The following is a 12,896-nucleotide window of genomic DNA, read 5'->3' as shown; positions in this document are numbered from 1 at the left end:
TACTTCTTTTGCAAAAATCTCAAGTACTTCATATAGGAAGAGCATAGAAAATTAATTTTGAAGCGTGAGATAAGAATAGACTTGCCTTGTTTCTATTTGGAAACCCAATTGAATACAGTGTACATAGAGTTGAATATTTTTAGTTCTCATGTGCCTTGCATCATGGTGTGTTTTTCTCACTTGGTTCTTCTCTTACATAGGTTGGTATTTTGAGGTGGTCAAAGCTACACTACATAACCACAAAGATAAAATGTTAGTTCGAGTGAGATGCAAGTATGATGATGTATGGTTGGTGGGCTTGTGTCTTGCCAAATCGGATTTGTTCACAATTCTCAATGAGCACTCAAAATTAGCATCTCATATGAGGTCACTTGAAAAGAACAAGGAAAGTTCACAACCGTTATTGACAGGCTTATGCGAGTGCCCTCAAAAGGATAAGGACTATGATTCAAAGCAAACATCTATCAACAATTTTGTGGTTTTAACAAAAGCTCAATGTTCAAGTATGAATGCTTCCTTTTCTCTTGAGAATCATGAAGAAAATGAAAGAACATTGATAAGTTTAAATCTTTTATTTGGGGGTTGTGGCATCATGAAATCAACATGAATAACAAGCATGTTAATATAAATCCTTTCTTATATGATCAATGTGGTGGAAAGCATTGGTTTACATAGCCTAATCTCAAGGTGACACTATAAGATGGAGGTAGTAGCTTTGTTATCAAATGGATGCTTCCAACACATTAGCTACCTACACATTTCATGCAATGGAGAACCCTTTGAAGGCTTTTCATGACACTTAAATGTAAAGAAATACCTAAACATGATGACTTTAGAATAAGGTTGTATAGAGAGAACAAAGTTGAAAAGAAGCGAGGAAATAGGGGGTGGAAGGAAATTAGACTACCTCACTAGACATGAGCTCAAACAAACAAGCATTATTGCTAAAGCAGCGAGTAAGAGACCTTACTTCTTAGCTATGGTGGGCAAAGTGTAATGTAGCAATTCTCTCAGTTAAAGTGAGAACTTTGAAATAAGCTTGGAGTCTCTCAACGAAAAGGATATACGTTGGTTCTATAACAACATAATCGAAACCCATACTCTTGGAAAGTTTGGTGGTAAACTTGCCTTATGGGACTTCTTGCAAGATGTTTCTACAAACTTGTTGAGGTCAACGGAAGGACAAAGATATAGTGAAAACACCAAGGCCTTATTTGAGGTTGCAAAGATGTGGGGAGGTCCAAGGCTACATGATTTTTTGAGTGCCAACCTTAATGGTCCTTCACCATCCACAACAAAGCGAGGGCAGAGACTTGCTACACAATTTCTACCTCGTATACATGGCTATATTTTCAATGCAATTTCTGAAATTTACATGGAGGAGAAAGAAAAGCATGGAATCATGTCAAAAGTTCCCTTCATTCCTACCTAAATAGCTAAAATGTGTTCGTATGTGCCTCTTACAAAAGGATTTTTTTATGTTCTCTTCAAAAAAATACATTTACAAAAATGGAATTTATGATTTTGTAAAAAATACAGAGGGGATACTAACAATTACTTAAAAATGCTTACATAGGGGTTTTTAAAAGGGGCCTTGAATGTACGTGATATAGACATCTTACACTAAGTGACCCCCCCAAGCATAAATGTGAAAGAGGCCACTCTAGAGGGAGGGGGAGACAGAGAGGCTGAGGTGGTTGGTAAAGAAATCAACATGCAAATAGCATGGAGTGTTATTACTATGGCAAACCAGGGCACATTGTAAACGACTGCTAAAAAGTAGAATGATATCAAAAGTAGAAAGTTGTCAAGGCAGCTATGCATTATCCAAGTAAATAGGGTGATGACAGAAGTGAGCAGTTGTTTGTGATGCAACACATGCTTAGTTCCATGACATGAGATCTATTAAGATCAAGAGATATTTGGTATGTGGATTCTTGCATCTCTAACCACATGACTAGTCATGGTGAGTGGTTTAGAGATTGTAGAAAATGAAAAATCATGGTATGTGAAAAGAGGTGATAATATCACACACCCATTGTGCATGTTGGTAAAGTGCCATTGGCTAAATGAAGTATGTGATATATGAAAATAGGTGATGATATTGCACAACCCATTGTGTGTGTTGGCAAATTGCCATTGTTTATACAAGATAGCTAAATGAAGTCCTTGGGGAGTAGATGTAAGTTATATATTCCTAGTATTACAAAAAACTTGGTTTCATAGTTGGGGTCTACAAGTGAGTTTCAATCCTCAAGGGTGCTTTATGAAAGACTTCAAAAATCAGTATCGCTTGGTTGCAAAGGGTAACAGAAATGGCGGGATGTTTACTTTAGATGTGAATATACCTGAGAGGTGAAGGTAGCCATGTTTGCACATGGGACACAAGTAGTTATTGACATATAACACAAGTGCATTGGTCATGGTTGGCTGAAGTCTATACAACTCAAAATATTGTTGTATGGTTATTACCAAAGTTTAAAGTTGATGGTATACACAAAGTATATGAAGCATGCCCTAGCTTAGTAAGTAAGCCAAATATGCCAAACATGCTTTCCTGGATGAAAATCATGTCAATGCAAGGCCATTGGATGTTATACATTCTGATATATGGAGACTGACCAAGACTACAAAAATTACACATTATAGATACTCCATTACATTCATTCATGAAGGAGAAAAATGAGATGCTTGCTCACTTTCAGAGATTTAAAGCCTTGGTTGAGAGAAGGAAAAAGATATGTAGATCAAATACATAAGATCAAATGGTGGGGGGGAATATTTCTTTAATGAGTTCAGTGATTGAGTGACTCCTTTAATGAGTTTAGTGATTGGGTGACTTCTTGAGAAAGCAGGGAATCATATACATATACACTCCACACAATAGAATGGTGTTGTTTGAAGCAAGGAAAAACAAGTACATTACAAAAGTTGCTCGTGCCTTGATGTCTGAAAAGAATTTGCCGAATTATTTTTTGGCTAAAGAAATAGCAACTATTGTTTACATTATGAATAGGACTTCCACTTCTATCATGGCATGACACCTGAACAGAAGTTTATGGGCATAAAACCAAATGTGTCTCACCTAAAAGCTTTTGGATATATTGCATATGTGTATGTTCTTAATGAAATGAGAACCAAGTTCGATCCAAAGATAGAGAAATGCATCTTCATTGGTTATACACTTTGGAGTAAAAAGATGATAGAACTAGAAGGCAACTTGTTGTTCCATATCAAGGCCCACAAAGGCCTTGATATATTTATCAAGATCCATAAGGGATCATAAACCTTATATAAGTGTCATGTATGCCTAGGAGCTAAAAGGCATCTTATTGTTCCATATAAAACCCCACAAAATCCTCCCAAGATTTATCAAGAGCCATCATGAACCCTATATAAGTTCCATGTATACCTAGGGTACCTAGGTATACATGGAGCTAGAAGGCAGATTGTTGTTCCAATCAAGTATATAGAAATATTATATGGAGATAATTACAAAGAACAATATAAAGACAATAATGTCTTGTAGCATTACATGGAGGGACAAAAGAAGCAATTATCTATGTAGGAAGCAATAACTCATGGTTTTCCAAGAAATTCACAAGCTAGAAATTAAGAAAATAATAAAGCTGTGGAGCTTATCCCATGCTAGAAATTAAGAAAAACATCTTTCAAAAGGTATTAGACCATGTACTCAAGGATCATACTTGAATTCTTTTATGCAAGAACACCATATATAGGCAAGAGAAGATATAGGGATGATGGTGGATGGCTCCCACAAGTAAGTAGATACATACCCATCATGGAAAGGTATAGAGAGAAGAACATGAACATAGTTGCCTTTCATCAATTTGCTACAAATGTTCCCACTTACCTAAATCTATAGATATTACTAAATGGATGGATGGATGGATTGGGATACATTACCCTTGGGGAGGAGAAGGTGGTAATGACTTACTTTGGAGAGCATAATGTTGTATATTCATTAAGGTGACTAATAGGCATAATGATTCTTTGTTGCCCACGTGTGAAACCCTTCCCCATAGAACTTCTCAACATTTGTGATAGTGCCTGACGATTACAAAGGTCTTACTGAGGTTTGACTCTCGACATTGTCTAATTGCTTACAAATTGGCAATACAATGGACCTTTAGGTGAAAACACATTTTGATGATGTTATTTGAATGCATGTGCATGTTTAAAAGTGCCAAATACAATCCCCTCTTATGAGTTACAACATCAATTTCTGCTCAAAATAGCTAATTGAATGCTAATTATCCTAATTATACCTTAATTATAGTGATTAGTAGGACTGATTTTTGGAGGATTCAATTAAGCTTAGAGAAAGAAATTTTGATGGGCTTTCTGCATAGTGCTCTTGTCCTTGATGAGAGTAAGTGGCACACTCAAGATCTCTAGCTCAAATCAGCCCTAGAACCCCATATTTTCTCCAAATGGTTGATTTTTTTGATGAATTTGACTCAATTGGTGGACCAAATGACTCAAGGTTTAAGCTGTGAGTAGCTCAACCTATACTTAAGCTTTCCCTAAGAGGGCTTGGGATAATTGTGAAGCTACGCAGAGAATGGAGTAAAAGTTCCGTGTTCAATTACTTGCAAAATGGCGATTTCAAGCTGAAGCGTGCAAATCTGACAAAACCCTATGATGAAGTGAGGTGCCTAGGTGTAGGAGAGATCCTCCTAAAGTTTGAGAGCTAATGGTGGCCTATGCGGTGAGAATTGTGCCTCACAAATTTAAGCTACAAAGGGGATGAGAGGATAAGATTAGAATTAGTGACTTAAACACACTAATGAGCTGAGGTTAACTAAATAAAGTTGATATTTCCCTTCTCTTCTCTTCACAATAGCAAGATTGATGATGCTCTGATACCATGTTAAAAATACACGAACACGAAGAGATAGGGATAGAGTGACTGAGAGAGAGAGAAAGAGAGAGAGAGAGAAGGAGGAAGAGAGTTACACCAAGACTAGTTCATATTGATTTTATGAGTTTGTATATATAGGTGAGATCTAGGTCAAGTTAGAGTATGATATATATAGCTCCAACGGAGAGGAGACAACATCTTCAAAGCCTCACGTTGGATGGGCAAAAGAGATTGTTGTTCAAATGAAAGGTGGGGATAAGGAAGGAGCATCAACCTCCATAGAGACAACTAAGAGGATGGTGGCCCTGCCTAATGAGCTTATAGACTGCCAGGTAACTCTTTTTGTGACCTTTTTTTTGGCGTTGGCAGTTCAATCCGCTTAAGGCAAGAACTAGATACCTCGCTTAAAAAGAAGGTGCTACCAATACCAAACAAAGACCGTTCAATGTATTTCATCTAGGTAAAGGTTTCTTCTTTCTTTAACATCTTAGTATCATAGTCTTTGATGGTTTCTAATATAGTGTCCAAAAGCTCCATTTTTTTTTCGTAAAAACTTTGTTCCTTGTGATCTTCCTTATTTGATGTAAATGCCTTGAGGCTTGGTTGGTGCATTATACGTATTTGCCCGAATATTTCTCTATGACCTACACATCCTACCCACAAATTCATGCCCGCCCGTTGTGAAATGCCGCTCTACAATATATTGGCCTCTCCTCATCAGAATGATTAATGATTCAAGCTACTTGACTGAGCTTTTGGTGCACTCCTTTCAAATATATCTAGTTCATTATGTGATTTCAATAGCCAGCGTATGAACCAACCTCTAGCCTTGAAGAAAAAAGGAAATTATTAAAAGGAGTAACCTTGAAAAGATGCTCCTCTATCAACCATGTGCATGGAAGAGATGCTACCATCATTGTTGCACTCCTGACCATGTGGACGCTGTCGTGCCACGGCACGTCTATGGTGTGAAACCATGCATGTGAGGCCATTAAATGCAAATCCAAATGCATGGGATTAAGTGCCTGTGTACGTATGGGATGTATGGCGTGTGAAGAGTTTGGTTTTGAGTGCGTTGCCAGGTGTACAGGATGGATGACTTTTGTTTTAGACCTGAGTGTTTGCCTGCCCGGAGTAAGCTCAGATGGAGGTGATATCAGCAGCTCGATGGCTTTAATTTGTGGGCGCGTCCAAATACAATGGGCACTCGTGAGTCAGTATTCGAAGGCATGAGGCATGGGCAATTAAAGATGATGAGGCCAATATGCCTTGACATGGTGTGAAAAGAAGCATATTGGGGTGGCCATCTTAGGCAAAATATATATATATATATATATATATATAATATTAAGTGGCAAGAAGGACGTGGAGGTTCTGGAGGCAAACAGCACACATTCTCGAAAGTTGGCGAAGAAGGATGGGCCGCCGGATAGTGGTGAAGAGGATGGTCTGGTTTTTTGAGGGGGGTTCCAGGGACGGCGCGGTGGCTGCTCTGCAGAAGGGAAGGTAGCCTTGTGTGTGGAGGAAAAAAGCTGCTGAAGCCTGGTACGGGAAGTCGCCGGAGGAAGCTCTCTGGGAGCAGACCATAACAGAGCAAGAAGGTAAGAAGGAGTGTGGAAGGCAGTTTGTTCGTGAACAGGTCTCCCGCATGCTAGAAGAGGGCCGAGTAGAGAGAGGAAGAAGATTCCGCAGACGGGGAATGGGCTGGAATAAGGTGGCGCTGAGGGGCGCAGCAAAAAGAAAAAGGCGAAGGTGTGAAGCCTGATGGGGGGTTGACGGGCAGCAGCCACAAGAGGTAGGGGAGGCCAAGCAGCTGACAAGCTGTGTGCAGGCGACAGATATACACGGGGGGGCGGTCGTGAAAAGGCGGGGGCTCTTGGACGCTGGGAAGCCAGGCGCTTGCTGCAGAGGAGAGGAGAGGTGGCCTTTGTGTAAGGAGCCGCCAACAACCTGGGTAGAGAGGGGATCACCTGGCTTCTGCTGAGGTCTAGGAGGAGAGGCGCAAACTGCAGAGGAAGAGAGAAAAGGGTCATGTGGGCCAAGAAGGTTCGCCGTGTGGAGGGCTGGCGTGTGTAGCCAGAGGTACAGGACAGAGAAGAGTGGCTTTGGCACCGCTGCACAGGTTCCCCCAGAGGCTGTATCCTATTGCAGATTTGCGCTTAAATGATATAGAGGCAAGCCGTTTCTTGTCTCCAGTTGACACAACACTGGGGAAAGAGCGGAGGAACCTACAACTAGCTGCATCCGTTGGTAGCATACCGTTATGGCAGACCTTGCAACTGAGTCAGTTTCAAGTTCTTTCTGCCTTGGTGGCTCTTATTGTCGTCTTCAGCATAGATCCTGGTCGACAACAATGGAGGGATTGAGGCTTACTTCTTGATACTGTTGGAAGGTTTTTGAGTAAAAATTACAGAAACAGAGTTGCTCAGCATGAAACAGGCCATTTTCTGATCGCGTATTTTCTTGGAGTGCTTCCAAAGAGTTACACGCTATCAAGCTTAGATGCTTACTGCAAAGAAGGTTCTCTGAATGTACAGGCTGGCACACAAAGGGCCGCGTGTCTTGTGAGTTTGTTGTTTTTTTTCTCGTGGGATTGTTGCATCGTCAATTATGTTCTACACACATATAGCATATGTTATGTGAATATCTTGTATGATGATGGATCTTTGATGATGATCTATGGAAATGATGATGAGTGTTTCTTGTATGAGTTGTTGAAAACATCCCATTGAATGTATGCCTGAGTCAAGAGATTGTGATAATACCATGCTATACCTTGTTCTATGACAAGCTGAGAAGACATTTAATGCTTGGGATTTTGGAAGCTACTCTCACAGCCAGAAGTCTCGCACTTCCCCAGCGACACCGCCCACGTCACGACAGCTTTGGTGAACCCGACGTGAAACCGCTGGGGTGAGAGTACGTAGAGATGGCTAGCAAAATGGAGCATTTATATGCAGAGATGAAAGAGCTTGAAGAGCGGTTCAGGAAGATTGAAGAAGAAAAGCGAAATTAGGAAGCGGTGGAAATTGCGGTGCAATTGGTATATGACAGGGTCAATATATTTGATGGTTACGATCCAGAAAGCTATCTAAGGTGTTATGAGACAGAGATGAAGAATCAAGGGGTTCCAGAAAATATGATGATTGCATCTTTTGCATACCTTATAAGTCCTGATTTAAAAGATGAAGTGCTGGAACTAGCAGAGTATCACTCCAAACGATGGAGTGATTTTGCAGATGCACTTATTTATGCGAGTTCAAGGTATAATGTGAGCTGTGATAGTGTTCCAGCAACAATGCGAGCCAATTTAGAAGCGGTTGTCGATGCATGTCTTATGGAGGACAATCAATTGCTATTCAAGGCTGATACAGAGATTGTGGAGGCTGTTTATGCTAAATTGGGACTACAAAAAGCCATTAGTGAGCAACAAGGCCTTCACAGTGCCAAAAGTGATGCTTTGCTATACAGACTCATAAAGATGCAATGGGTGAACTGTGCAAGTATAATCTGTCTTCTTTGTTTGAAGGTGCAGACATGCAGGGTCCTATTATCATACCACATGATGTGTGTATGCCTATGCTTGAGGAGACACTTGATTCATAGAGCTTCAAGACAGGTGCTCAAGACCCAGTACACGAGGAAGAGGACATTGCTAATAGTTTCCTCTTGGGCTGTGAAGCATGTAAGCTGTGTAAACTTGAGGATTCTCATGACGAAAGTGCTCATTTGAAGGGTATTCCTCAGGTGTCGTATCATATGTGTGAAGAACAGCAGGAACCAATGCTTCTTGTTGCTGAAAGCATGATTGCAGAGTTTGAAGATCTAAGACAAGAAGAAGATGCTATCATTACTGCATTCTTATCTGGTTATGATGCTTATAAGCAGGATGATGTACATGAATATGCAGATGGGCCACAAGTATGTGTGATTGATTTAGAGGGGGTGAGTGATATGGGTGATTCCAACAGTGATGTTGCTTCTGAAGCTGGTTGCCAAGGTTCTTTGGATTTGGGTTATTTTGGAATGCTAACAGGGTGTTCCAACAATAAACAGGGTGATGCTATGTCATCAGTGTCAGGGTTACCTTGCAACCACATTTGTGAGCAACAATCTCGAGCTTGGAAGCCTGTTTATGATGATGATTTGGAGAGGGAAATTGAATCTGTCTTTTTGAATCATACAGGGTTCAATGACATACAGATTCAAGGGTACTCGGGTGAGGGACCCATAAATCTAAGCCCATCTGCAGACAGGTATCAAGAAATACTGGGAGATAACATGCAGGATATGCAAAGTGTGGTTACAGAGCCTCAAGAGGCTGCATATGAGCAACCAAATGGATATAGCTATGGGGGTATGAATGTTCATGATAATCAACATGTGGGATTGCAAGATGATAATGGCTTCAATGCGCTTCAATGCGATTGATCCTGGATTGGATGCTATCTTAGATGATGCATTGGATGATTTCATGGTATATAATAGATCCCCATCAGCTTTGAGCTCTTCTATGCTTGATGCTAGTCAACTGTTGGTTGCAAGTGAGGATGTGCAGGTGTTATGTAAGCCAAATGATTGTGATGAGATTGATTCAGATCTGGAGGCTATTCTCGATGATGCCTTGTTGGACTTTGTATGTGTTGAAGCTTTTCCATCTTTGGATGAGAAGAATGAATGTTTGTCAGTGGTGGGTGAGCTGGATCCGGGCAAGGTAGATTTGGATGGGATGTTACCAAGTGTGTGTTCCATGCTGTTAATGCAGTTGTTACTTGGTGTGGCCATACAATATGTGGTGCAAAGGCTTCAAACATGACCTGAGGAAAATTTTGAAGCAAATCATTTTGAAGAGCATCCCACTTTGAATGATGAGGGTAATTATGCATATGCAGGGAATATAAGTGAGGATAGGGCTTCATATGAGCAAAGGATATGGCACATATGCCAAAAGCGATTGGTATTTGATCCAGGTGGGAAAGCAGAACCATTCAGATGTGATTGCTAAGATATAAATATCTTGCAAGCTAGGGGGGTAGGTTAAGATGTCATGCTATGTTTCAACAAAGGATAACCCCTTGTGAGTGGCACTATGTATATTCTTCTACTGTTTCATGTTTACTAGGGTGATACCAACTGGGTCATATTTGACAGGGTTTAAGACGCCTAGTTGGATGCTTGTACATATACCAATGTTGGTGTGCAAATAATGCATGGACACTGAATTTCAGGACCAGTGTGGCACATACCAGAGGATGTGCAGGTTTAGAGGGGGTGGATGTCGTGCCACGGCACGTCTATGGTGTGAAACCATGCATGTGAGGCCATTAAATGCAAATCCAAATGCATGGGATTAAGTGCCTGTGTACGTATGGGATGTATGGCGTGTGAAGAGTTTGGTTTTGAGTGCGTTGCCAGGTGTACAGGATGGATGACTTTTGTTTTAGACCTGAGTGTTTGCCTGCCCGGAGTAAGCTCAGATGGAGGTGATATTAGCAGCTCGATGGCTTTAATTTGTGGGCGCGTCCAAATACAATGGGCACTCGTGAGTCAGTATTCGAAGGCATGAGGCATGGGCAATTAAAGATGATGAGGCCAATATGCCTTGACATGGTGTGAAAAGAAGCATATTGGGGTGGCCATCTTAGGCAAAATAAAATATATATATATATATAATATTAAGTGGCAAGAAGGACGTGGAGGTTCTGGAGGCAAACAGCACACATTCTCGAAAGTTGGCGAAGAAGGATGGGCCGCCGGATAGTGGTGAAGAGGATGGTCTGGTTTTTTGAGGGGGTTCCAGGGACGGCGCGGTGGCTGCTCTGCAGAAGGGAAGGTAGCCTTGTGTGTGGAGGAAAAAAGCTGCTGAAGCCTGGTACGGGAAGTCGCCGGAGGAAGCTCTCTGGGAGCAGACCATAACAGAGCAAGAAGGTAAGAAGGAGTGTGGAAGGCAGTTTGTTCATGAACGGGTCTCCCGCATGCTAGAAGAGGTCCGGGTAGAGAGAGGAAGAAGATTCTGCAGACGGGGAACGGGCTGGAATAAGGTGGCGCTGAGGGGCGCAGCAAAAAGAAAAAGGCGAAGGTGTGAAGCCTGATGGGGGGTTGACGGGCAGCAGCCACGAGGTAGGGGAGGCCAAGCAGCTGACAAGCTGTGTGCAGGCGACAGATATACACGGGGGGGCGGTCGTGAAAAGGCGGGGGCTCTTGGACGCTGGGAAGCCGGGCGCTTGCTCTGCAGAGGAGAGGAGAGGTGGCCTTTGTGTAAGGAGCCGCCAGCAACCTGGGTAGAGAGGGGATCACCTGGCTTCTGCTGAGGTCTAGGAGGAGAGGCGCAAACTGCAGAGGAAGAGAGAAAAGGGTCATGTGGGCCAAGAAGGTTCGCCGTGTGGAGGCTGGCGTGTGTAGCCAGAGGTACAGGACAGAGAAGAGTGGCTTTGGCACCGCTGCACAGGTTCCCCCAGAGGCTGTATCCTATTGCAGATTTGCGCTTAAATGATATAGAGGCAAGCCGTTTCTTGTCTCCAGTTGACACAACACTGGGGAAAGAGCGGAGGAACCTACAACTAGCTGCATCCGTTGGTAGCATACCGTTATGGCAGACCTTGCAACTGAGTCAGTTTCAAGTTCTTTCTGCCTTGGTGGCTCTTATTGTCGTCTTCAGCATAGATCTGGTGGACAACAATGGAGGGATTGAGGCTTACTTCTTGATACTGTTGGAAGGTTTTTGAGTAAAAATTACAGAAACAGAGTTGCTCAGCATGAAACAGGCCATTTTCTGATCGCGTATTTTCTTGGAGTGCTTCCAAAGAGTTACACGCTATCAAGCTTAGATGCTTACTGCAAAGAAGGTTCTCTGAATGTACAGGCTGGCACACAAAGGGCCGCGTGTCTTGTGAGTTTGTTGTTTTTTTTCTCGTGGGATTGTTGCATCGTCAATTATGTTCTACACACATATAGCATATGTTATGTGAATATCTTGTATGATGATGGATCTTTGATGATGATCTATGGAAATGATGATGAGTGTTTCTTGTATGAGTTGTTGAAAACATCCCATTGAATGTATGCCTGAGTCAAGAGATTGTGATAATACCATGCTATACCTTGTTCTATGACAAGCTGAGAAGACATTTAATGCTTGGGATTTTGGAAGCTACTCTCACAGCCAGAAGTCTCGCACTTCCCCAGCGACACCGCCCACGTCACGACAACGCCTTGGTTTCCGCCAACACTGGGTTGCTTCTCTTCACATGGACCCTCCATGTGGACGCCTTGGTGAGGTGGACACATTGGTTGCCGCCTTCTCTGCCTTGGTTTTGCCCACCCATCATTGTTGCACTCCTGACCATGTGGACGCCTTGGTTTCCGCCAACACTAGGTTGCTTCTCTTCACATGGACCCTCCATGTGGATGCCTTGGTGAGGTGGACACATTGGTTGCCGCCTTCTCCGCCTTGGTTTTTCCCACCCATCACTTGCTATAGTCATCTCCTCCTATGACTTATTATCGGCTATCTCCTTCCAGGATCCTTTGCCTTTTGTGCCTCAATGCTACCTCCTTTGGCACCAGCTCGGAGGTGAGCACTATGGCCTTCAACGCCTATCTTAGTAGTAGTAGCATAGCAGAGATCAGAAGCTACCTTGAATCTTCACTATCACCTAGCCAAAAGTGTGTGTAGAATATGAAATTATGGGAGCCAAGTTCACCTCACCCCGGCTTTGATGCCATGATGATAGTCAGAGGGAGGGGGGCTAAGCTCGTGTGTGGGTGTGTGTGAGAGTGAACAAAAGAAGATAAGGTATAACGACTCAAGGCACTTCGATTTCTTCATTATCATAGGCTTTGTAAATAGAGCTGAAGCGCGATTACAAGTTGGTCATGATTGGCCTCTTTTCAAGATTTCAACCACTTGATTGGCTATACCCTTGACTTCTCATCATATTCTCTCCCATACAATTTTGTCATGGGTTCACACACACACACTCTCTCTATCACACACACACACACTCTCTCT

This window comes from Cibotium barometz, chromosome 7 (genome assembly GCF_041138505.1).
Source record: "Cibotium barometz isolate CiBa-2024 chromosome 7, ASM4113850v1, whole genome shotgun sequence".
NCBI classification, from domain to species: Eukaryota; Viridiplantae; Streptophyta; class Polypodiopsida; order Cyatheales; family Cibotiaceae; genus Cibotium; species Cibotium barometz.
The sequence above is the reverse complement of the archived record's forward strand: the minus strand, read 5'-3'. Positions refer to the sequence as shown.